The sequence below is a fragment of the Acanthochromis polyacanthus genome, chromosome 11 (assembly GCF_021347895.1).
Source record: "Acanthochromis polyacanthus isolate Apoly-LR-REF ecotype Palm Island chromosome 11, KAUST_Apoly_ChrSc, whole genome shotgun sequence".
Classification (NCBI taxonomy): Eukaryota; Metazoa; Chordata; class Actinopteri; family Pomacentridae; genus Acanthochromis; species Acanthochromis polyacanthus.
The window spans coordinates 11427212-11450380 of record NC_067123.1 but is presented as its reverse complement, the minus strand read 5'-3'; the positions used below and the strand labels follow the sequence as shown (position 1 = coordinate 11450380).

Below are 23169 nucleotides of genomic sequence, written 5' to 3'. Positions count from 1 at the left end.
TCGAATGACCTGAATAAATCTAACCTATACTAGTGGCATTAATATTCCTAAAATAAGCTGGATAAAAATAATTCAGATATGTGCTAATAATTAAAGTAATTAATTTAAGTTGTAACAACAGATGTTTTGTATAGTCACGATAGTTTTATTACTGAAAATCCTGTTCAACAAATACACCACCAGGACAAGACTCTTTACAGACCATCCACATTTATCCTAAAGACATGTGGTTACAGCAGAGCCCTTTGTCAATTAAATGTCAATATTTTTAGGAGTTTCTTTAAATTACTATCCCAGAAAAGACTTTTTGTTCCTTTACTAAAGCCAGAAATGACAAAAATGCTCCAAAAAACTGCAACCACAGCTTCAGTTTCGACTCGAATGCATCCGTCTCTGCTGACTGATTCGGCCAGAAACGCCCCCTCCTCCCCAACTATCGATCGATTTGCAATTCAACAGAGCAGACCCCTAGAAGTCCTTCACAAATTTAACTCAGACTGCAAGAAACTGGCTGTAACGAGCAGCATCGACCCTCCGCGAGGACAAGTCTGGAGCCTCGATTGAGCCTCGCTTGACAAAATGAGAGCACTCAAACCGACCGGACCCTCCAGACTTCACAAAGATGACCTTCAGGTAATGATCTCTGTGTTTTTTAGTCCCTCATGTCTAACATTCAGAGTCGGGAGTTTCTGCTCAGCTGCAGTTTTCTGGGTCAGACAGGAAACTTTGGCCTACTCAAAATTTGGGCCAAAGTTTAAAAAAAAAAAAAGCAAAACAAATGAATAATACCTGCTCAAAATGGGCCACCTCCAAGACCGAGTGACCGATAGGAGCAGGTCTGCTTCGGTTTCCTTCATTTCCACTCCGTCACACAGAGAATCAGCCGACGTGTGACGGACGTTTTTTGTTTTTGAGCTGCTCAGGAAACCAGGTCAGAGACTGAGGTGGAGATTTAAAGTTTCAGGGTGAAAAAAAGGCCAAAGTGGGACAAAAACGAAGCAGGATGAGACAAGAAACATAACGCACCAACAAACACAAAGCAAAGCTTTTCCAAGCATCATAGGGCAAAAAGGATTCAGATCTCAGTCAAGCTGCAGGGATTAATCATATATTTGTCAGGGGGGGGGGGGGGGGGGGGGGGGGGGTCAGCTGTGGTACAGCACCCCTGGAGCAGGAAGGGTTAAGTGCCTTGCTCAAGGGCCCAACAGTGGCCACACATGGGTTTGAACCACTGACCTTCTGATTAGTAGTCCAGAGACTTAACCGTTGCACCACCACTGCCCCTTACTGGGGGCCCATTTTCACTTGAAAATAAAGTCCTGCACATCTATGGAAACAGCACAACTACAACTAGAAGTAAAAAGAAATCAGAAATTGTCAAAAACTATTCAAAATTAGTCCAGAATGCATCAAAAATTTCCCAAAATTACTTGAAAGTTTACAAAATGACTCAAATTTCCCAAAATGACAAAATACGATGAAAAAAATCATTCAAATCATAGAAAAAGTATATTTCATTAAGTATTAAAAAAGCTGAAGTAACCTGAAATGTCCAACATTTACCCCAGTGCCCACATTTTGGGTAAAAAAGCTTGTGGTCATACATACTATAAAATATTTAGCTACATTTTTCAAACCTCAGCAAACTCATAACTGTTCACTCTACTCTGCACACCAACTCTACAAAGACGTTTCACTAAGCTGAATGTATCTTCAACAACTTGCTCTTCTGTATACTGTATTTGAGCCATGTGGCATTTATGTTACTGATCTAGCAAGATTTATTTTCCACACAGTCTCTCTTGCAATCTCCTGAGTGCAATTCACCTCAACACTTTCAGATTTTTTGACACATGACACATGTTGGTTCACTGATGAATCAGTTGTGGCTTTCTAGTTGTGATGATGTTACCAGAATTTTTTGCTTTTTTCAGAACCTAATTAGTGCAAACACTACATTTCTGCTGAACTTTAGACCAAGACATGTAGAATATAAAGATTTTGAGTTTATGTTTGCCTGTTTTTCCTGATGGAACTCTGTGTCACCCATGATGCATTAAAGGAATGTCGGAAAGCTGCAAATCCATGCGTTCCTTCTGGTTTTACAGTTTATGCCTACAAATAATGTAATTTCAATGTGTGGGTTTTTTTTTTGTTTGTTTGTTTATTTTTTTAAGAACGCTTACTTGTCAAAACCACCAACAGATTTCGGGGTTCAGGAAACCATTCTTCCACTTAATGATGGTTAAACTACGACTAATCCACGGTTCATGTGTGTTCAATTGTGGTTGGGGATCTGTATGAATTAACTGTGGCTCATTACACTACTACTCATGATGACAGACATTAGTTCCCAGCTTTATCAGCTTTGTTTTCTCATGTGTTGGGAACAGCAGGAATATTGTAGAGCTGCACAATTAGCTGAACATTATTCACGATGATGATTTTGGCTTTCCATAGTAAAATGAACACGATCAATTGAGAAATATATTGGAAAAACTCTCTGTTCAGAGAAACAGTACAGGTAAATAAATCACTTGATTCCAATTTGAGTAAATCTGATATTTCAATGTTTTTGGGTTTTTTTCAATTTTTGGCGAAGTAACTTAATGGACACTAGAGGTTTCTCTATACACAGCTGCCTGGCTAGCATCTACTGTGTTCCACTGGGAACATCTGTAAATTGTAGCATCTGTCAGTGAGCAGACATTTAGCAAAATCGCTGTATATATATTTTGCCTATTGGAGATGCTTTGAATCCAGGCGAAATTATTTCAAGTCTTATTCTGATGCAAATTTGTACATTTAGCAGAAACGTAGCACAACATGGAAATGGAAGCAGCGCTCTGTTTATTTAAATAGGAGAAAATCAATGAGTTATCCTGATGAATGATCCCAATATTGGATCAAACTAATCTCGATTATCACCCCAATACACTGCACTATACCGTAAAAACTAGGGATGGTTCGATCCGATCCGCTGGATGGATATGGAGTTCGATCCAGGCCAAAGTGACAGGATCGAGCATCGGAGTTTTATATTAGAACTCGTTCGATCCGATCCATAAGCCCAATCTATCTCATATATCCTCATCTTCACTTTTCACGACATGCCGTAACACAGACGAGCTGTTGCCATGGTTGCCATGTGCCCGTGTTTTCGTCACGTGAGCAGAGAGTGAACAGAAGCCGGCTGCAGAGCCTTGGTCATGTCTGCCGTGTGGAATTACTATATGCGAACGGAGGAGAAAAGTAAAATAGCTGAGTGCAATGTTTGCAAAATGAGTGTCTCAAGGGGTGGCAGCAAAACCGGACATTTTAACACAACGAACTTAATAAAGCATCTGCAGAAGCATCGTGGAAAGCACTGACTTTTTACAGGCGAGTGAAAAAAAAAAAGTGAACCGCTGCAACCATCGTTGCAGGAAGCACTACAGAAGAGTACAAAACTCGCTCCAACGCCAAAATATAACAGAGAAAATTGTCGAGTTCACTTTTCTGGATGACCAACCACCTTGTGTGGTGGATAATGCGGGTTGTTGTAGTAATTTTTGACGGAAACATCTGACTCCTCCTTCGCGTGAACGCGTGCGCCTTACGTTTCACTCTGTGGCCACTTGACGGCTTTTCTGTTGTACGTTTACGGTTTTTTGTTGTTGTTTTCTACTGTTTTTCGGGTTAAATGTGATTAAGTAGCGAACTGAGGACATATTTTCGTGTTAAATGTGATTAGGTGACAGGTCTCTCCTCTTCTCATCCGCATGTTGGTGTCTAAATGGCATCAGGGGAGATCCTACGCTGCTCTCAGCTTCACTCGCATGAGAACGTTAGGACAAGGTTTAATCGCCAAATATTGTTTATATTCCATCAGTGTTGTACACGTGTCAATAAAATGACTGTTCACTGAGAAAACTTTATATCTCCCTATATAAAATTGGACTCCCCCAGGAATGTAAGACGTGGTACCAATATATGTCTAGTGCTTTATACATAAGTACTATACTTAATTATACTAAACACTTTGTACATAAATCATTTATTACTGTGTTTTTATTGGACCAGTTAACAATAGACGCAAATCAGGTGTATAGCCTAGATTTTTATTGTTTTGATTGTGTGCCTTGAGAAGCCATGTGTAACTTACTGAGTACTACCTACATTGTTCTAGTGGAGATGCTATTATTTTATGCTAATTCATAAAATTATTTATTGCGGCCTTGCAATGCCATTGAGGTGTAATGCTACTTTTCTGTTTATACACTGGGATTATTTAGTTTAATTTAAATATGTGCACCAAGTTGCAGTTTTATTTCAAAGATTTGAATGGTGCAGCTGGGTCTGTTGTGTTTACAAACGCTGTTAAAAGCGATGTGAGTTTTAAGTTTTAATAAAACCACAGCAGTTACACATGACTTGTTATCACATGTTTTCCTTCTTTCTTTAGGGGACCAGAACAGTTGTTGTACAATGAACGTGGTGTTTTTAGATGTCGGTATCAAGCAAATTACATCCATGTATTATTAACAACTTTTAGAATGACAAAAAGATTCGTAACGGTATCGGTTCGGTATCGGCTGATTCTCAAGGTTGCAGTATCGATATTGGTATCGGATGTGAAAAAGTGGTATCGAGCCATCCCTAGTAAAAACATCTTCCTTTGATGTGGTTGCTTTCATTTGTTAAGGTCCTGTTAAAAAAATACTTCACTAAAGTGCAGAGAGTGAGAGATTAATAAAAAAACACATAAAACACAAAACAAACAACTTCAGCGAAATGACTGACAAAGTGGAGGCGTTTTAATGGCACTAAGAGGTTTTATTTTTAATGATCTCAATTGTTGTTTTGGCTTTTGGATTGTTGGCATTTACTTCATTTGGCAGATGAGCTTTCGGTCCATTTTCACAGCAAATATTTGCAGTTTCACGCTGAGCATTTTGCATTTGTGACTAAAATGTTGCAGTACAGAAATGTAACGAGGTCTGACCCGCGATCAGGTCGTTCATTCAGGCACTCGAAACCACCGTCGCGTTAACAGACGGAGATTCAGCTCCGTCTCCGGAGTCCTGGGAGTCGGAGGATTCACTCACAGCTCATTATTTTGAAATTACAGAAGCTCCTTCTTTGCAGCAACAAACTACCGGCCTCTGTGCGTCTTTGAAAGGCTTCACGCTGGCTCTGGCAAAATACCTTCACAAGCCAGCAGGCAAGTGTTGAGTCGGAGAGGGAAGACAGGGGGAAGCATTTTATCACTGATGCAGTCGTACATCAGGGGCAGGGGGAGGGTCGGGAGGTTTTAGGGCATTTTCCAGCCGAGGGGATAAAGACAGGAGGGAATCAGGGAGGAGGAGGTCAGATCTTATCGCATTTAATCCAAAGACAGACGTGCAGCCCCACCTTCCCCCCAACCAACTGCTCAAGGACACACTCAGACGAGCAGATTAACCCCTTCAGCCATTTACTGTCTCCGAAACGAGGCCACGATTGTTTTATGGCTGCGAGACCCAAGGCTTCAAACCTGCCACACAATCAGCCCAACCTTCTTCCTTCACCTGCCGAAGAACAAACGAACTGTAGGAGACTCGGCTCATTAAAACTAAATCAGAACTGCAATGTCACCTTGGCGGTTTTGGCCCAATGCTTTGAGATTTTCTGATATTTTTTTTGTAACAGTGACTTGATATCAGAATATTTACATCCTGGACTGATACTATGAATCCCTAAAAAACTAATTAATCTTGATGAAAACCTAAAAAAAAAAGGATAAATTTAAACTTTAATTTGTATTTTAGACAAAAAGCTGCACGGAAGTGACCTTTATTTAAACAGGCTGGTTGAAGAACAGTAAGTTAAGGAGTAATAGCATGAATTCTAAAATAAATACATGAAAAGTTGCAATGGAAATGTAAAATAACTGCAGAAATATAAAGTTCATTTAATGAAAAATAGCTTTATATAGCCGTCAAGCCCTTTTTAAGGTATCACATTCAGGTCCATCTTGGCTAAAATCTGAAATCTGATGATTTCAAAGCAAAAAAAATCCCAAATTTCAACTTTAACACTGTGCCCAAAACTGTGTCATTATTTGGCCTCTATTTAACAGGTTGCTTAAAAGGAACAGCAAGTATAGAAATAATAATAGAAAAAAATGTTTAAAGTAATAGTCGTTAAATAGTGACGTCCTGATCAAGTTTTTTGGGGAGCTCTAATACAAATCATTAAATGTTTAGTGTCTGCCGATGCCCAATAAAATTTTTCCTACATAATACACACCTCTTAGATTAGCTGTAGTACTCTTAAAGTTTAATATTGTAGTGATCATCTCAACATTTACATTTAGCCAAGTTATTTCCATGATGCCGAGCTCTGGATCGAAGCCTGCATCTACAAGGTGGAGAAGCTGCGTCCTGCAGTTTGACTTTGAGACGCTGCTCTGGGTGTTGTTGTGTTCGTGGGGCGTCTCAGCCTTCAGCAGGCCAGAGATCAGATAATCCCTGCTGGCCTTAATCCCTGACCGGAGAGAGGAGCAGAGGGGACCCTGTTATCTGTCAGAGGTTTGGGGTAGAGCGAATCTGTCTCCAGGGTTTGAAAGAACAGCGAGCTACGTATACTGAATACTGAAGCTCCAAACACAACTATATGACAATTAATCATCAAGACGAAACACGCTCCCTTCTCAGATACTCTACATTTTTTGCATTACGGACGAACATTGACGTCCATGAAAAGAAGGACGGTATTCATTTGTAAAACCTCACACACAACACAACAGTTTAAGCCTCTAAAGTCTAAGCAGTGCACGTTCTTACTCACCGTGGGCTCATTTTTCACTGCAACTTAAAGACCTGCTCCTCTATGGAAACAGCACAACCATGAATACAAGTACAGAGAACTCTGAAATGTCTTTTGTTTAGTATGACACAGAGTGCTTAGAAGTCATAAAGAAAGATAAAAAGCAGAATTTTACAAATACTGCAAAAACCTGGGGTTGTCACAAGTGCTACCAGTACTGGAAACAAATTCTGACTCGACATGTTATAGATATTGAACTATTCGCCTTTTTACAACCTCTAAAAGTTCATTACCTTCCACACTACTCTGCACATCGATTCTACAAAGGTGTTTCACCATGCTGAATGTATCTTCCAACAACTTGCTCCTCTGTGTACCGTTTCTGAGCCATGACACATTTGTTGTATTGATTCAGTCTCTCTTGTCGTCTCCTCTCTACTCTGACAACACTGCCTCCAGTTCATCTGAAAACACTGAATTTTTGTGTTTAGCAGCTGAGAATTTTTACTTTAGTACAGAATCTGATGGAAACAGTTAATTCTTAGTAAAGTGATATTAATGAAAAAATACATGTTAGGCTTAAAGTTCTCAGTTTTTTCAGACGGAACCACAAGTCACTTATGATACCCTCAAGAACTATCAGAAGACTGGAAATCAAGGACCTTTTTTGTGTTTTGCTGTCTCTGGCTCTGATAAATAGTGCCAATTTAGTGTTCTGCTCTTTTTTAAAGTTTCTTTTTGGCCATTTTGCCTTTATTGTATAGGACAGACGGGAGAGACACAGGAAACGTGGGTAGGTGAATGGAGGAATGACGTGCAGTAAATGGCTATGGGAGGGATTTGAACCCATGACCCCTGTATCAGGGACTACAGTTCCTATTTATGGGTCGCCTGCTCAGCCAGCTGAACTGTCAGGACGCCCAATTTGGTGATTTTTCTAAAAGAAAAGACGCCTTTAATACCTTTAAAGCAGGTTTTGGGTTACAGACTGTTAAGATAGTTACAAAATCAGGCATCTGCCACCATAAGAAAATATGAAGACGCAAAGGGAATGCGTCTCAGCAGTACTTTAACTACTACTGCAGTCCAAAACATAAGTAAAAACAGCTATGATAGGATCAACAGCAGATCACAATAGATCAATAAAATGTTAAATAAATGCACAGTTCTGAGAAACCTGCTGCTACATAAAGAAAACAGCCATATGTTGTTTGGGATTGGTTGGTTCAGATGAGTGGTGGCAGCATGCTGAGCAGTGATTGGTTAATTCTGCCCTGTGTCACAGTCACTTATCACCTCCGGGATGATCAGATCAGACTGGGGATCTAATTGGGGCCAAAGTTGAAAACATTTGTGCAACCATTAGCCAGCGAGGAGGGTATTAGTCTCTGGACGTCATACCCAGGAATTAGCCATGTCCGGTCCTTCCACAATAAGAAGACTGACCACTGACAACTTTGTAAATCAGTTTGTAGGAGATTAAAAAATAAATAAATAAAAAGTGTCTGCAGTGGTCAGATTTTATATAATAAGAGCAAAATTAAAAACAACCTGTGAGCTTTTTTTCTCACCAGAAGCATTCATTAAATCTTGATCTTCTTCTCCATTCCATTTTTCAGGATGGACATAAAAACTAATATTAATATTTGTCAAAATTAACAAGCATCTCAAACAGGCTCGTAGGAGTTGGTGTGAAAAGAATTTCATTCGTGGTTTTCGGGGCGTTTAGTGACTCCCGACCCCTCAGACGAAGGTGCTGCTTGGCTTCAGTTCCTCCGTCGTACCGAAGCAGGACAGGAGGAGGAGGAGGAGGAAGAAGCCGAGGCAGCATTTGGTGTTTTGGTTGCAGAGGAGTGTTTTTATTTGGCAGCGTGAAAAGTGAGATTTAAAGCTGTCATTAAAACCAAAATCTGGCAGGAAACGGTTTCATGTCGCCAATGTTTGAGCCAAGAAGGTCAGGTGTAAAATGGAAAGTTAAAAAGAAGATGCAGACACAGTTCCACAGCGAGGAAACCACTCTCTGCAGCTAATTATCATCTGCTCTGAACTGTCAGAAACGTCAATATTTCTAACAGTTCTCTGGAGTTAAAACAAACACACAGCACATCTGGAACGCTCACGCTTCCTGCAGCAAAGACAAACATTCAGACGTTGAGGTTTGGAGTGAAATGAGTCCAGGAACAAATTAAAAGAGCATTTCTGTGAAATCAGATCATGTTTTAACCGATGAAAAGAAACAAACAACTTCCAGAGCACCAACACTGGAGAAGACTCTTGAATTTGTCTGTAATTTGTGAGTGAAACTGAAATGGGAAGCTCAAACAATCTGCAATCTGTGTGTAACTGTCTGCAATCTGTCAACACATCTGACCAATCAGACCATCGGACACATGGAGATGTCATTTGTGACAAAAGACACAAGAACTGAGTTTACAATCATATTTCCCACTTGAGCAGGAAAAACCCAGATGGGGAAAGACGAACGCTAAGAAACAATCTCAAAATTTTGCAGAGAATTTTTCACGCCTGGCCAAGATGCAAACATTGACACAACACTCAAAGCGAAAAAAAAAATTATTTGCTGGCTAACTGAGATTGTACCAACTCTAATACCAATCGACTGGTCACAGGGAAAAATAAATAAATCTGCAGATTATCTGTAGATGAACTAAATGTTCCACAGAGCCTCCTACCTGCTGGCCTTTCTAACACCAGTGGAGATGCAGTATGTTGTTTTGTCAAACTACTTCCAAAAGAAACACTGACACCGTACATTTTGAATCTCCAATTTGTCTTGAATGTAGAGAGACACGTACCATCTAATTTTGAAGAGTTAAAATAAATCCTCTCTAGAGTATTTTGATGCATTTTTGACTTCATCTTCAAATCGTTTGATTATTCATTTAATTTCACAGAAAAGGAAAAAAAGAGAAAAAACCTTCGCAAATAATCAAGAAGCCATTAGGACAAAAATTCAGATTTTTTTTCCAGCTGAACTGTAGGCTGTTTACACCAAGTAGAGAAGAGACAAGTATAGAAACAAACTAATATTTAATTAAATATCTGTAGTAGATAGATAGATTAAACCTTTATTAATCCCACAGCAGGGAAATTTACAGTGTACAGCAGCAAACAGAACACTTGAAACAAAGAAAAGAGTGCAGCACACAATGCACAGTGTATATATATATATATATATATATATATATATATATATTTTCTTCAGAAGAAGAAAAGAAAGCAGTATTTACAGTAATTTTTTAAAATGAAATTGCACAGCATTATTTACATTTCCTATTGCACAGTTCGTAAGTGGGTGAACTGAACTACTGGGAGCAGGCTTGATTGTAAAGTCTGACTGCAGCAGGAAGGAAGGACCTGCGGTATCTCTCCTTTAGACACCGCGGGTGAAGCAGTCTGTCACTGAAGGAGCTGCCCAGTGATCTTACTGTTTCCTGCAGGGGGTGGGAGGTGTCCTCCATGACAGACAACAGCTTTGTCATCATCCTCCTGTCTCCCACCACCTCCACAGGATCAAGGGGGCAGCCCAGGACAGAACTGGCTTTCTTTACCAGTTTGTTTAGTCTCTTCCTGTCTGCAGCCGTGATGCTGCTGCTCCAGCAGACCACTCCATACATGATGGCTGATGCCACCACAGAGTCATAAAAGGTCTTCAGAAGTGCTCCCTGCACCCCAAAGGACCTCAGTTTTCTGAGCAGGTGGAGTCTGCTCTGACCTTTCTTGTAAAGTGCGCTGGTGTTAGTAGTCCAGTCCAGTTTCTTGTTTAAGTGAACACCCAGGTACCTGTAGGAGTCCACAATCTCAATGTCCGTTCCCTGGATGTTCACTGGTGTAGGAGAAGTGTGTCTGTTCCTGCTAAAGTCCACCGCTAGTTCCTTGGTTTTCACCGCATTGATCTGGAGGCAGTTCAGCAGGCACCAGTCCACAAAGTCCGGGTTAAGTTCTCTGTACTCCTCCTCATCTCCGTCCGTGATGAGGCTGACGATGGCAGAGTCGTCAGAGAACTTCAGAAGATGGCAGTTTGTGGTGTGATGGGAGAAGTCTGCAGTGTAGAGGATGAAAAGAAAGGGGGCAAGGACAGTCCCCTGTGGGGCCCCTGTACTGCAGACCACAGTGTCGGACACACAGTCCCCTGCCTTCACAAACGATTGGTAAGGTAATCCAGCAGCCACACTGTGAGGTGGGAGTCCACTCCTGTCTGCTCCAGCTTGTCCCCCAGAAGCGCAGGCTTGATGGTGTTGAAGGCACTGGAGAAATCATAAAACATGATTCTCACAGTGCTCTTCGTCTTCTCCAGGTGAGAGAGACATCGGTGCAGGAGGTAGGTCACTGCATCATCAACCCCGATGCCAGGCTGGTAGGCAAACTGCAGCGGGTCCAATGATGAGCTCACCAGGGGTCACAGATGACAAAGGACCAACCTCTCCAGGGTCTTCATCAGGTGAGATGTTAGTGCCACCGGCCTGAAGTGGTTGAGTTCCTTGGGGTGCGATATCTTCGGCACCGGTATCACGCAGGACGTCTTCCACAGCTGTGGTACTCTCCCCAGCTTCAGGCTCAAGTTGAAAATATGTTCCACAATCCTGCTCAGCTGATCTGCGCAGGACTTGAGGAGCCTGGAGCTGATGCCATCTGGACCCGTAGCCTTCCTGATCTTCAATCTGCTCAGTTCTCTCTTCACCTGGAATGTTGATAGGGACAAGCTGGGGCAGGGGGGCTGTGTGCTGGTTGTGAGTGTGGGGCCCTGTGGAGGAGGGGAGGTGTGATGGTAGGAGAACTGTGGAGCTGTAAGGAGGGGGGATCATTCTCCAAAATGATTGTAGAATCAATCATTTTTTGAGTTGTTCTTCATGGTTCTTCTGTTTCCATGGAGGTGCAGGACTTTCCATTATAGTGAAATATGAATCCACAGTGAGTAAAAATGTGACAGGAGTAAATAAAAAAGTATGTAAAGCACTTTGAATTGCCTTTGTGCATGAAATGTTCTTAAATAACCCCACCTTGCTTTGATCATTCAAATGTGAAGGTGTTTTCTTCGGCTGTCTCTGTTAAATCTCTCATTGTAATGTTTCATTTTGTATTTGGTACTTTTACTTTAACATGTTTGGATCAACTTGACACCAGATTACAGAGAAGAAACAAGTAATTTTTTGAATCTACAAACAAATCTCTTCAAAAAGAAAAAACCTGAATGTTATTTCTGCTCTCCGGATTTAGAAATTAATAAAAAAAAGAAGTGCATTTAGCATCATATCTGAGCCGTCATTTTGATAAATGAGGACAAACTGGAGCGACGAACACATGAAGGCGACAGATCCGGAGTTGGAAGTTGAATATCAGAGCTGCTCTCAGCCCAAACTACACCAGGAGGCAGGTGAAGATGAAGAATCTCTGCTCCGTCAAACTCATCCTCCGGTTTCATTATCGACTCTGCTTCCAGTCGTCCTGCGAGGAAACGCCTCAGCAGCATCACGACAGGGCAAGACATGGTTCTTTATTCAGCAAGGGGATGTCACTGTGGGCTTGATTTGTCAAAACACAGAATATCTTTATTTTAACATCTCAGCAGACTTAACTAACATTTATGTGAAAGGTGGTGAAAGAGTCGCATAAACTCCTGATGCAGCGTCACAGAACACAATCTGCTGAATCAGTCCGACTGTGCAGCAGCTGCAGGACGCCTCTGGCCTGAAAATGACCCGATGCCGCCGTGAAGTTTGTGGTTGCAGTTTTTCTGATGCATAACAGAGCTGCAGTGAAGCTGAGAGACATAAGGACAGTCGAGTGACAGGACGAAGAGATGAAAAGATTCCAGCAGGCAAAACGCTGACAAGCAAAAGCATCAAGCAGAAAAACACAACAGCTGGCTGTCCAACAGAGGACGTTTACTGACACTCTGAAGCTTAAACCTGAACATCAGCAATAAATCCTCAAAAAAAAAAAAACTCAAGATGTCCTCAAATGGTACAAAAGTCCAGAAGGTTCACACAAATGTCCTCTCTTCTTAAAACTGTTCCCACTTTCCTAAGAAAAATCCACACTTTTCATAGATGTCATCTCAAACAAATATCTACAAATATCTTCAATTTCTAAAAAATGTTCTCACTTAGAACAACTGTCTTTATGTCTGTTAAACTGCCAAATTATCATGAATGTCTTCACTTTTTATGAATGCTCCCATGCCTCAAAAGTGTCCTAATTTCCAAATAATTTTCACAATTTCCACAATTGTCCTCACTTTTTATAAGTGCACCCACAGAGAATGTCCTCACTTCTCAAAAATATCCTTACTTTCTACATATGTCCTTAATTTCCATGAGTGTGCACATTTCCAACAACTACCTACATGTCTTGAAAATGTCCTGATTCTACAAAATATGTTGAAATATTTCACAAATGCCCGAATCCTCCATAATTGTCTACACTTTGTTAGTATCGCTCTCTCTCTCTCTCTGCAGGTACCAGCATAAAAAACAAACTAAACACAAAGCCTCAGGTGACTCAGATCATCTGTAAAACAAAGAAACTGTCCTTTTTTCTGTGTTTACAGGAAACACTGGAAGCTGCAGCACCTGACGGTGAATCACACACAGCCTGTTATGTTAATGAGCTCATTAAATGAGTTCATTAACGCTGTGATTAGCAAATGTTTCCGTCTGAGCAGGACCGTCCCCTCCTGAGCCGTCACTGCTGATCAGGACAACCAAACATCTTCACTGTTTTTGCTTTTTCGGTCCAGTTTTTTCCTTGTTAACATGCAGATTCATGCAGCAACACACAAACCTGACAACTTCAGCGGCAGCAGCGTCAAGATGTGAAGTGCTGCATAAATCAGCAGAAACTCAACACAATGTGGACACTTTTTCACTCGGACGACACATTATTGTTCCCTTTGGCTTGGTATTTCAAAGTAAAATATCACAGATTTGTTGTGATTAAAGCAACGGTCCACTTCACATAAAGATCCAAACTTTCCACCAGAGTTGCTCTTCATGAGTAAGTACCCTGTTGACGAAACAGAACTTTAAATGTAGGCTAGTTGACTATTGTAGATGTAAGAAAAAACCCAGAAAACAGTCTGAAATTAGCATAATTTAACAATTAGTTTCAACTCATTACCATTTCAAACCATTAATATCGTCCAAAATTCTAATTGCATTTTAAACACAGCAAACGTGACTCTGTGCACTTTGCATATAAATATTACATTTTTACCTACTAAACAAAAAAAGAATAACTAAATAGAAGTTAACAGACAACATTAAAAACACCCTGCAGGTTAAAATTGATCTGGTCGAGAGATTTTATGCTGCTTTATATTTTACATTTCCTCAAAATGCTGCCAAACCACATTGGTTTTGGATGCCATCAGCAGTTTACACGATCATGAGGGCAGTTTGGGGATCCTAAGACCAGTTTTAGTTGATCAGAATCAGCAGGAAACTAAACCTGATTCTTTATGTAGATCCATTAGCCTACAAACATGTCAAACAAGCCACAAAAACTAGTGCTTCACGTGCTACTGAGATTAAAAACACTTTCCTAGTCTGGCCTGGATTGATTTAACGCTTGTTCTCTGTCTGGACGTCATTAAGCCTCACAGAAGACTTTGTCATGGTGCCCCTTTACGAGCAAAACCCCCATAATGCTCTCTGTTTACCAACGAGCAACTGACCACCTCCTCTGGCTGCTTCGAAGACGCTCCACCTGGTGTTTCAAGCAGGTACTACAGCTAATCTACAATATTTAAAGTGTATATTACGTGGTTAAATTGCCTCAGGTATCAGCAAATATATATTTAATGACTTTCAGGAGTTCTTACAATACTTATCTGCGTCACAATGTAACATATTTGCACATATTCTATACCCTAGTAGACCCCAAAAGTACAATTACAAACCTGTAAATGGGGCTCTTTAATAATTAATGGTCAGTTTGTGCAACCGATGTTCTTACAATTTGTACAAATGCACCTGTTTCAACACAGGCTTTTTTTGATTTTTCACAAATTTAGATTAATTTGTTTCTTTTTTTATTTACTAGATAATTAATCGATTGTTTCAAACTGACAGTTCTTCTTACACGTCTTGTATTTAGGCCAATATGCTCCTTAATTTCTACTATATTTTTAACCATTGTCCTAATTTCCATTTAGACTTTTTAAAAAACTTTTTTGAAGTCTTAACTTTCCACAAATTTAGGATTTTTTTTCTCTGACATTTAGTTAATTACAAAAAGGAACAAATAGTTTCAAACTGATGTTCCTTCTATCATCTGTCTTGCATTCGGGGCAATATTGTGCTTATTTTTTTCTACTAATAATTTCTACAAATGTGCTCATGTTCATACTGACTTTTTTAAAGTCTCCTATCTTTTCAAAAATTATAAGGGCAAAAAAACATCTATTTGAGACAGTTTTTTGATATTTTATTTACTGAATAATGAACTGATATTTTTTTCTATCAACAGCCTTGGGTTTGGTCCAATATGGTGCTTAACTTAACTACAACTTACACGAAAGTCCTAAATTCCATAAAGTACCCTACCTTTTCACAAATTCAGGAGAAGAACTAATTTTTTTTTTTTCACAAATTCCTAATATTATATCTTCTAGATAATCAATTGATGGCTTTAATATGACATTTCTTCTCTAATCAATCTTATATTTGACTGAACATGGTGATTCATTTTTATGATTTATACAGATGCTCTGATTTCCTAATGAATGTTTTAAAAGTCTTATAAATTTCACTACTTCAGAAGAAATAAACCTATTTTTCCACAATATTTTGAAATTTTATGTACTGAATAATTAATAAATTCTTTCAAACTGCCTTTTTTTCTACCACCTCTCGTGTATTTGGGCCAATATGCTGCTTAACTGCTGTCAAACATTTCTACAAATGTGCTCATTTCCATACTGACTTTTTGAAAGTCCAACTTACATTTCATAAACGTATGAAAAATAATAAATGTTTCAGTATTTACCGACATTTTATTGAATAAATGAAGAATAAATTGTTTCAAAATGAAATTTCTTCTCTCATCTGTCTTGTTTTTGGGGAAATATGCTGCTTAGTTTTTACTTTAGTAAATACAGATGTCCTCATTTCCATATTAATATTTTTAAAGCTTCCTCACATTTCACAGATTCAGGAAGAAAAAAAATGAAATGTTCCCAGTTTTTTTTTTTACATTTAATATACTAGATAATCAATCGATTGCTTCAGTATGACATTTCTTCTCTCATCGGTTCAATTTTTGCCCCAGTATGGTGCTTTTCTTTTACTACAATTTCTACAAATTCTCATTTTTATTCCAACATTTTTTAAAAAATCTTCTCACTTTTCTTCTGTCATCTGTCCTATATTTTGGGCAAATATGCTGTTTAATTTCTACAAATGCATGATTTCACAGATCGACTTTTTTAAATTTCTCACTAATTCAGAAGAAATGAAACCATTTTTCACAATATTCAGACATTTTATTTACTGAATAATGAAAAATTGTTCCAGTCTGGCCTTTCTTCTCTCATCTGTCTTGTATTTGGGCCAGTATGCCGTCTAATTTCTGAGACCTTGCTGCTGATTAGCGGTGCAAAGCCCCTGAAAGCATCGGTTTTTCCTCCCACATTCTACGTACAGAATATTAACTGTGGTCCGTGTGTGGGTTTTTACTATTTTTGGCATGCAGGAGCTCTTATCTCTGATCCAGAATTATATCACATCTGTGTGTTTTCACGTTCAAGCAGGTCTTTAACCTCCAGTTTTCCCGTGGGATCTATGCATCGCCCCGAGGCAAACTGGGAAAACTCCAACTGCACACACAAACCTCGTCCTCTGCTGTTTACTCGATCATTTCTACTGCAGTCTGTCATGTCGGCTTCACGTACACAAACTCTGCATGTTTCAGCACAGAATCAAGAAAAGTTTGGACTTGTCTCGCAGATCCAACACGCCTGTTTTCAACTCTGATTATGCAAATATTTCCACAGAAATTCAGCATTTTCTGTTTATGGGTCAAAGACCAGCTGTTCTGTGTGAAAGAGCAGAAATAAATGATTGTTTTCCAAGTGATTCTGAGCCTTTAAGTTTCCTTCTGATAGCACTTTTATTACACTATAAATAATACATTTCCTGTGCTCGCTGCCATTGAGAGTCTCAGTTTGAACCAGTACAATTGGTTCAAACCTGAACACAGTCGGTTGAGGGCATTTATCACACTGTCAGAGCAAATATAAAGAAGAGGAACAAATGTCTTTGTTTGGCTGTGCTGACTTTGTTTTCAATTAAATCTTGTTTTGTTGTCTTTATTGCTCTCTGACTCTGTTTATTTATGCTTTCCGTGCCGCACAGTTTGTTTCTGATGTTTCACTGATGCTTTATCTCTCTATGGAGCTCGCGGCTTCGAAAACTGAGTTCAGGAACTGATTTCCTGATAAAACCTTCAAAGATAACAATTCAGCAAACTTAATGTACCATCAACCCCCTAAAATAACCTTTTAGAATGATTTGTTTTAGCCTTTTAAACACTCACATCTACATAAATCAACATTTTTTAGACGTGGCATTGAAGAAATCCCTACATTTACATAACAATTTGGAAGTTTGACTAATATGCTAATTATCATTTTGACATGTTTGTGTGTACACAAACACAACAAAACATTTAGATAACATCAAGGGATTGTATATTACAAAAAAAAACATTTTATAAGCAATCAAAGCTGATTAAAATGTGAACAATAAGTGCAGGTGATTCTTCATTTGCACATTTAAAGTTCTTAATTTTTAAATTACAGAAGGTTTCACCCTAAATTTGGTGTTAGGTAATCTGCAAATAGATGAATTAAAATAGAGTAAGGGCTTTTCTGCACTGTTAAGGGTATTCTAAGTGCAAAGACTAAACAAAAAGTGTTACATTTTCACAGTGTAAATAGAAAAGACAGAAGTAGATCCACAGCAAAAAATGTCCACAGTTACAGACCACATAAAGACATTTAAACGTCCAGTCAAAAGCAGATAAAATGACTCCTTACCTTGAATTCAGGACTGTCCAATCACAAGCAGCGTCACAGCAGAGCCAGTGAGTGAGGCAGAAATGTCCAAATCCAGGCAGAGGAAGAAGAAGTCCAGACTCCAGCTGTAGGTTCCAGCCCTGATTAATTCTTCTGTTTATAAATCTGCCGGGAGAGAAGAGGAGATGGAGTCAGGAGGGTTAGTCGGTGCTTTCATCCTCATCCAGATGCATTGTGGGACGCAAGCAGGTTTCCCTGAGAACTGGGACACGGAGAGATCAGACTACAACAGACTGGAAGATCAGGTTGACATGTGAACACATACAGAGGATGAGGAGTCGGGCGGGTCCATGTAGAGCCAAATATCAGACATATGTGCAGTTATTTTCCTATCTTTTACCAAGAGTGCTGTTTTTCAAGTTGACAACATTTTTTCCTAATTTTTTGCATTCAGCTTTTGGAATGCTTCCCTCCAAACCCTGCCCTCTTTTTCAAACAGGTGCAAACCTGCTCTGTAAAACTGGCTCCATTCAGATAAACTGCTGCTTCCGTCAGTTTCAGTTCATGTCCTCACACTCTGCTGAGCCTCTGCAATAGTTCTGCTCTCACATTTGTGTCCAACAGCCCTGTCAAAAACACCAACCATCATAATACACAACCATGTTTACACACGCTATTAGCATATTTACACAAGTGACAAAATGTTTACACTAGTGATTAGCATTTTTACACAAGTTATTTGCATATTTACACAGGTTATAAGCATGCTTGCACAAGTTAGCGAATATTTACACTCGTGATAAGTATGTTCACACCAGTCATTAGTTACTTGTATGTTTGCACAAGTCCCTAGCATGTTTGTGAAAGAAACATTTGCACAAGTTACTATCATACTCATAGAAGTTATCAATATGTTTGCAAATTAATAGCATATCAACAGAAGTTACTAGCTTGTCAGCAGACATTATTAGCATGTCTGCTCAAGTTACACACATTTGTACTCTTACGTTTGGAAATTATTAGCATGTTCATAAGTTTGTAGCACATCCGCAAAAGTTACTAGTATGTCTGCACAAGATAGTCGCATGTTTGTACAAGGTATTAGCATGTTTACAAATTATTAACATGTCTGCAAAAGTTACTAGCATGTCTACATAAGTTACAAGGATGTTCACACAAGTTATTAGCATGCCTGCAAAAGCTATTAGCATGTTTGTACAAGCTATAATCATGTTTTCAGGTTACTAGCATGTTTACAAAATTACTGGCATGTCACCAGAAGCTATTAGCATGTTCGCATATCTAACTAGCATCTCTACAGACATTACTAACAGGTTCTTATAAGTTATTACCATGTTTACACAATCATTAGTATGTTCATAGAAGTTATTAGCATGTTTACACAAATTATCTGTTTAAACCAGTTACTATTTATTCACATGAATTATGTTTGCATGTTCTCTCTTGTTTGTTCCCTTGTCTCTGCTCATATTCAAGTTATATATTTTTTCAAGTTACTGTGTTCAGACAAGCTTTAATCTTCTCCACAACTATTTTGTTTGAATTCGTTATTATTCTGTTCACGAGGGGATATTGGAAACCAGGACAAACTAAAGGTGAAGCTGTTAAAAACATGTTCAGGCAAAAAATAAATCAAACTCAAATCACAAAAGTGGGAGACTAACTGGATTTTCCATCTTTTATCTTCCTGCCTGTGCAGACCTGACAACAGGATTTATCATGGAGACGCAAATCTGAATTCTCAAAGCACTAACAAACACAGACGTGACCTCTTCTAAGAAAACAGTTCTAAGAAGTCGAGTCCGAGAGGATCGACTGCAGCTGTGCATCTGACAGTAGCCGGACTCCTTCACTGCTGCCACTCAGAAATCACTTTTCCTCACAAGACTCACTGTGAAATGGACAGACGACTATGTTGATGGTTTTTATGTATTCCAGCTGCACAGCCGGTGCTCCTCAGAAGAACACTTTGAAGTGCAGAACATGCAGAGGAGCAGAAAATTCATCCAGTCCAGTGAGGAATCCAACAGCAGCGCCGCTCAGGAATCAGGCCTGAAGCTCACTTTCACTCGGCTTTCGGTGTTTCGGTCGCCATTTACTCGGCTCTCTGAATGACAAACAATGTGAGGTTTGCTGCTGTTAAAAAGCCGTAAATCTAAAGTGACTGCGCAGCAGAAGATGAGCTCAGAAAGCAGCGACACACTGAGAAAGAACTGGATTATAACTCGGAGGGAACAGACATCAAACCGTCCCAGTGTGGGAAGCTAAAGCACAGCAGCTCAATTTGCAGCCGCTGATGTTGGATTTGGGAGTTTAAGAAGAAGAAGAGGAGCTGCAGGAAACACAGCATGTGTCTGACTTCCTTCATAATCACCTCATTTGTGTGTATTTTGGTTATATATATATATTTCACACATTTCACATCACTTGCACTAGATTTCACGATGTTTTGTTGCCACAAACCAGACGTCTGTTGTGGATCTCGGCTCTAATTAGCTGCTTAATTGGAGAATTAAGACTCATTGTTTGTTTCTGCTGCCGCTCGTAGCAGTTTGAACCAGACAGTCAGACAGAGTCATGTCTGAGAAAGTTTTTTCATTTGTTTCTTCTACCTCAGATACATGAAATTTAACTGTCCATGGCCCACGGATATCAAAAGTATCACAAATTCCCCACAACGACGACCACCGCAGTCCTCAGCTCAGTTCACAAACAGTGGAACGAGCAGCCAGCAGTTAGATTTCCTGACTGGAAGCTGGACGTTCTGCCTGTGAACAACTTGGCAGGTAGCCGCAGTAAGAAAAAAAACAGTGACTGGCTGAAACTACGCAAGAATACCAGAAGGTGAAGTGCATGCTGGATGGAAAAGACAACACTCGCCCACTTGGAGAAAAGTGATTGAGTAGGTTTGCTTCTGAGTTCTGCAGCCCAAAAGTCGAAAGACTCATTTTTCTAGGTGCTGGAGACATTGAACAAATGGGTCAGTTCACGTCTGACCATCTAATATTTGTCTCATTTGTGTTCTGCGCATGTTATCAAGTAAAACTTTAGAGCTACATGAAGAAGATGGGTCATGTCGATTTTTACATCGTTTTCTTTGCACAAGTTTGTGGAACAATGTTGCAAGTGCCCTAACTTGACAAATATTGAAGCTAGAAACCTAAAATTCTGCATACTTGTTGATATGTACATGTGACTTTCAATGGACCAACACTGCTTTGATAGAAAACAAACCAGTTGTATTATGATGTAAATTTGGTTAAAAAATGTGTTTTTTTTCCCCACATTCTGATATACCACCAACCACAAAACCTCATTGTTCGCCCTAAGAGGCTGTTAGTTGTTACTATACAGCGGCCAGTGTCCATATCCAGTAGCTACAGAGCAACATTATGATTAATTTTCAATGTTTGCATCCAACTGAGTCTAAAAGTCTCTCTCTTTTAGCTCCATTTTTGGTCTCCACCCCACCTACTCTTCAACCTGATGATTGGCAGCAGTAAAAAAATAACCTAAAAATTCCCCAGTGAACTGACGTACTCTGCCTGTGAGCCTTACTACTTTTTTCAATTAGATTTGGGCCAACTCGGACTAAATATTAGATCTATAAGTCTCCTTTAAGTTAGGCGAGTTCCAAGTTGTGAAAACACAGATGTTCAGAGGGAACCACCAAAAACAATGGATTAGTTGTGGAAGACTGTTAATGTAACAGTGTTTTTCATTTATAAGTGATGAGAAACCGACAAGAACTTTGTCAGATGATGGCATACACTGACCATCCGCAGACTAAACAAATGCATTTTTTGCTCTGTTTTCAGACTCCATCAGCTCTTTAGCTGCAAAAAACTCCATTGTGTTTATCAGCTCGTCTAACTGTGCCTTTATCTGCTGGAAATGTAGTGTGAAACCAAATACAGAAGCTGAAAGTGAGCTGAAGAGATGCTCGCTGCAGGACCACAACCTTTATTTTTTTACATTATACAAAGCCATAACTTGCATAAAACAAAACCATAATAAATCCGTCATTCTGTCAGAGTCTTGATTTGTGTTTATGAACAACACTCAACACTTCAGCATCAGCTTCAGTCACATCAGCAGTTTCTTCTCTGTTCCTGTAAACCTGCTTCTGTTCACTCCACTGATTCACTCCATCATCGTTTGTCTTTAATGAACTTTGTTGCAGCTCAGAGACGAACTGCAGCAGCAGTAAATAAAACAACAGACCACACCGGAGAGCTGCTGACGCTCCATTAGTCTCTACCACCGCGACTCATCCTCGAGTTCTAATTTGAATCACAGAGCGTCTACACGCCATTACCCAGCAGCCCCTGCAGCGACGCTCCAACACGGGAGCTCGCAGAGGAACCCAGGTCGGATCATTAGCGGCTCCACCGGCCCGACCTCGAACCTGCTTCGAGGTTTCACACCGAAATTCACAACAGACGAGACGATTTGTCTTTATTAACATCTGGTATGACCATCACACACACAGACACACAGTTTCCTGTTGACTGTCTTCACACTGAGACTGTATTTGTTTTTCTGCAATTCAGTGTAGAAATCTCAGATCATCTGCTGCAGGAAAAAGGTGAAGGGGGCTGCAGCTGACGATCAAATGCCAAGAAATACTCATTCTCAGCGGCCAAAAATATTCACTTTACAATGATTGAAAGTAGAGAAATTTTACGGTTTAAAGGCTGAACCAGAGACTGTTTTCATAAAATGATCATTTGAATACTCAGATTTCTTCAATCCTTCACCAAGTTAAATTTAAGAGCTTTGAAAACAAAATTTTAAGCAATTTAACACCCATTCAACAATCATAAAGTCCTTACAATCATAATGTCTAACAGTATATGGATTGGAGTTCTTAATTACTATGGATAATTGGCAGAAAGTGCATGATTGGATTTATCTTCTGAGCCTCAAAACCTGCCAGTGAGTTAAAAAAGGAAATGAAAAACCACCAAAATAACAGAATTTATCGGTTAACAACTGGCAAAAACACACAAAAAAATCATCAGAATTTCAACTTTCCAACACGACTGAAATGAATCATCTGTACATGTCGTTCCATCAGGAAAAAGAACCAAATCTCAGGTTAAAATTGTGCACAGAACATGCCAGAATAAAGATGAATGAATCAGTCCAAGTAACTTTCTCTATTTCCCATTCAAAGTGCTGGGCTGCACAAAAACAGAACATTTCTTTAGTGCACAGTCAGAATGTACAACTGCCAGAATGTGAGGAGATATTCACTAAATCAGCCAAAAACTATCACATATTCCAATTTTAACCCTCTAAACTGAAGAACCAAGGCA

At 39.5% G+C, this 23169-nt stretch overlaps 1 protein-coding gene across 2 annotated transcripts in view; it reads right to left on the bottom strand.

Annotated features, from left to right (window-relative positions):
• Positions 1 to 23169, bottom strand: part of LOC110961271 (semaphorin-6D-like) — a 284544-nt gene that overhangs the window by 210912 nt on the left and 50463 nt on the right. For both annotated transcript variants that reach the window (XM_051956008.1, XM_051956007.1), the window contains exon 2: positions 17849 to 17992. The gene's annotated coding sequence lies outside the window, so the exon portion shown is untranslated. The remainder of the gene's footprint in view (positions 1 to 17848; positions 17993 to 23169) is intronic.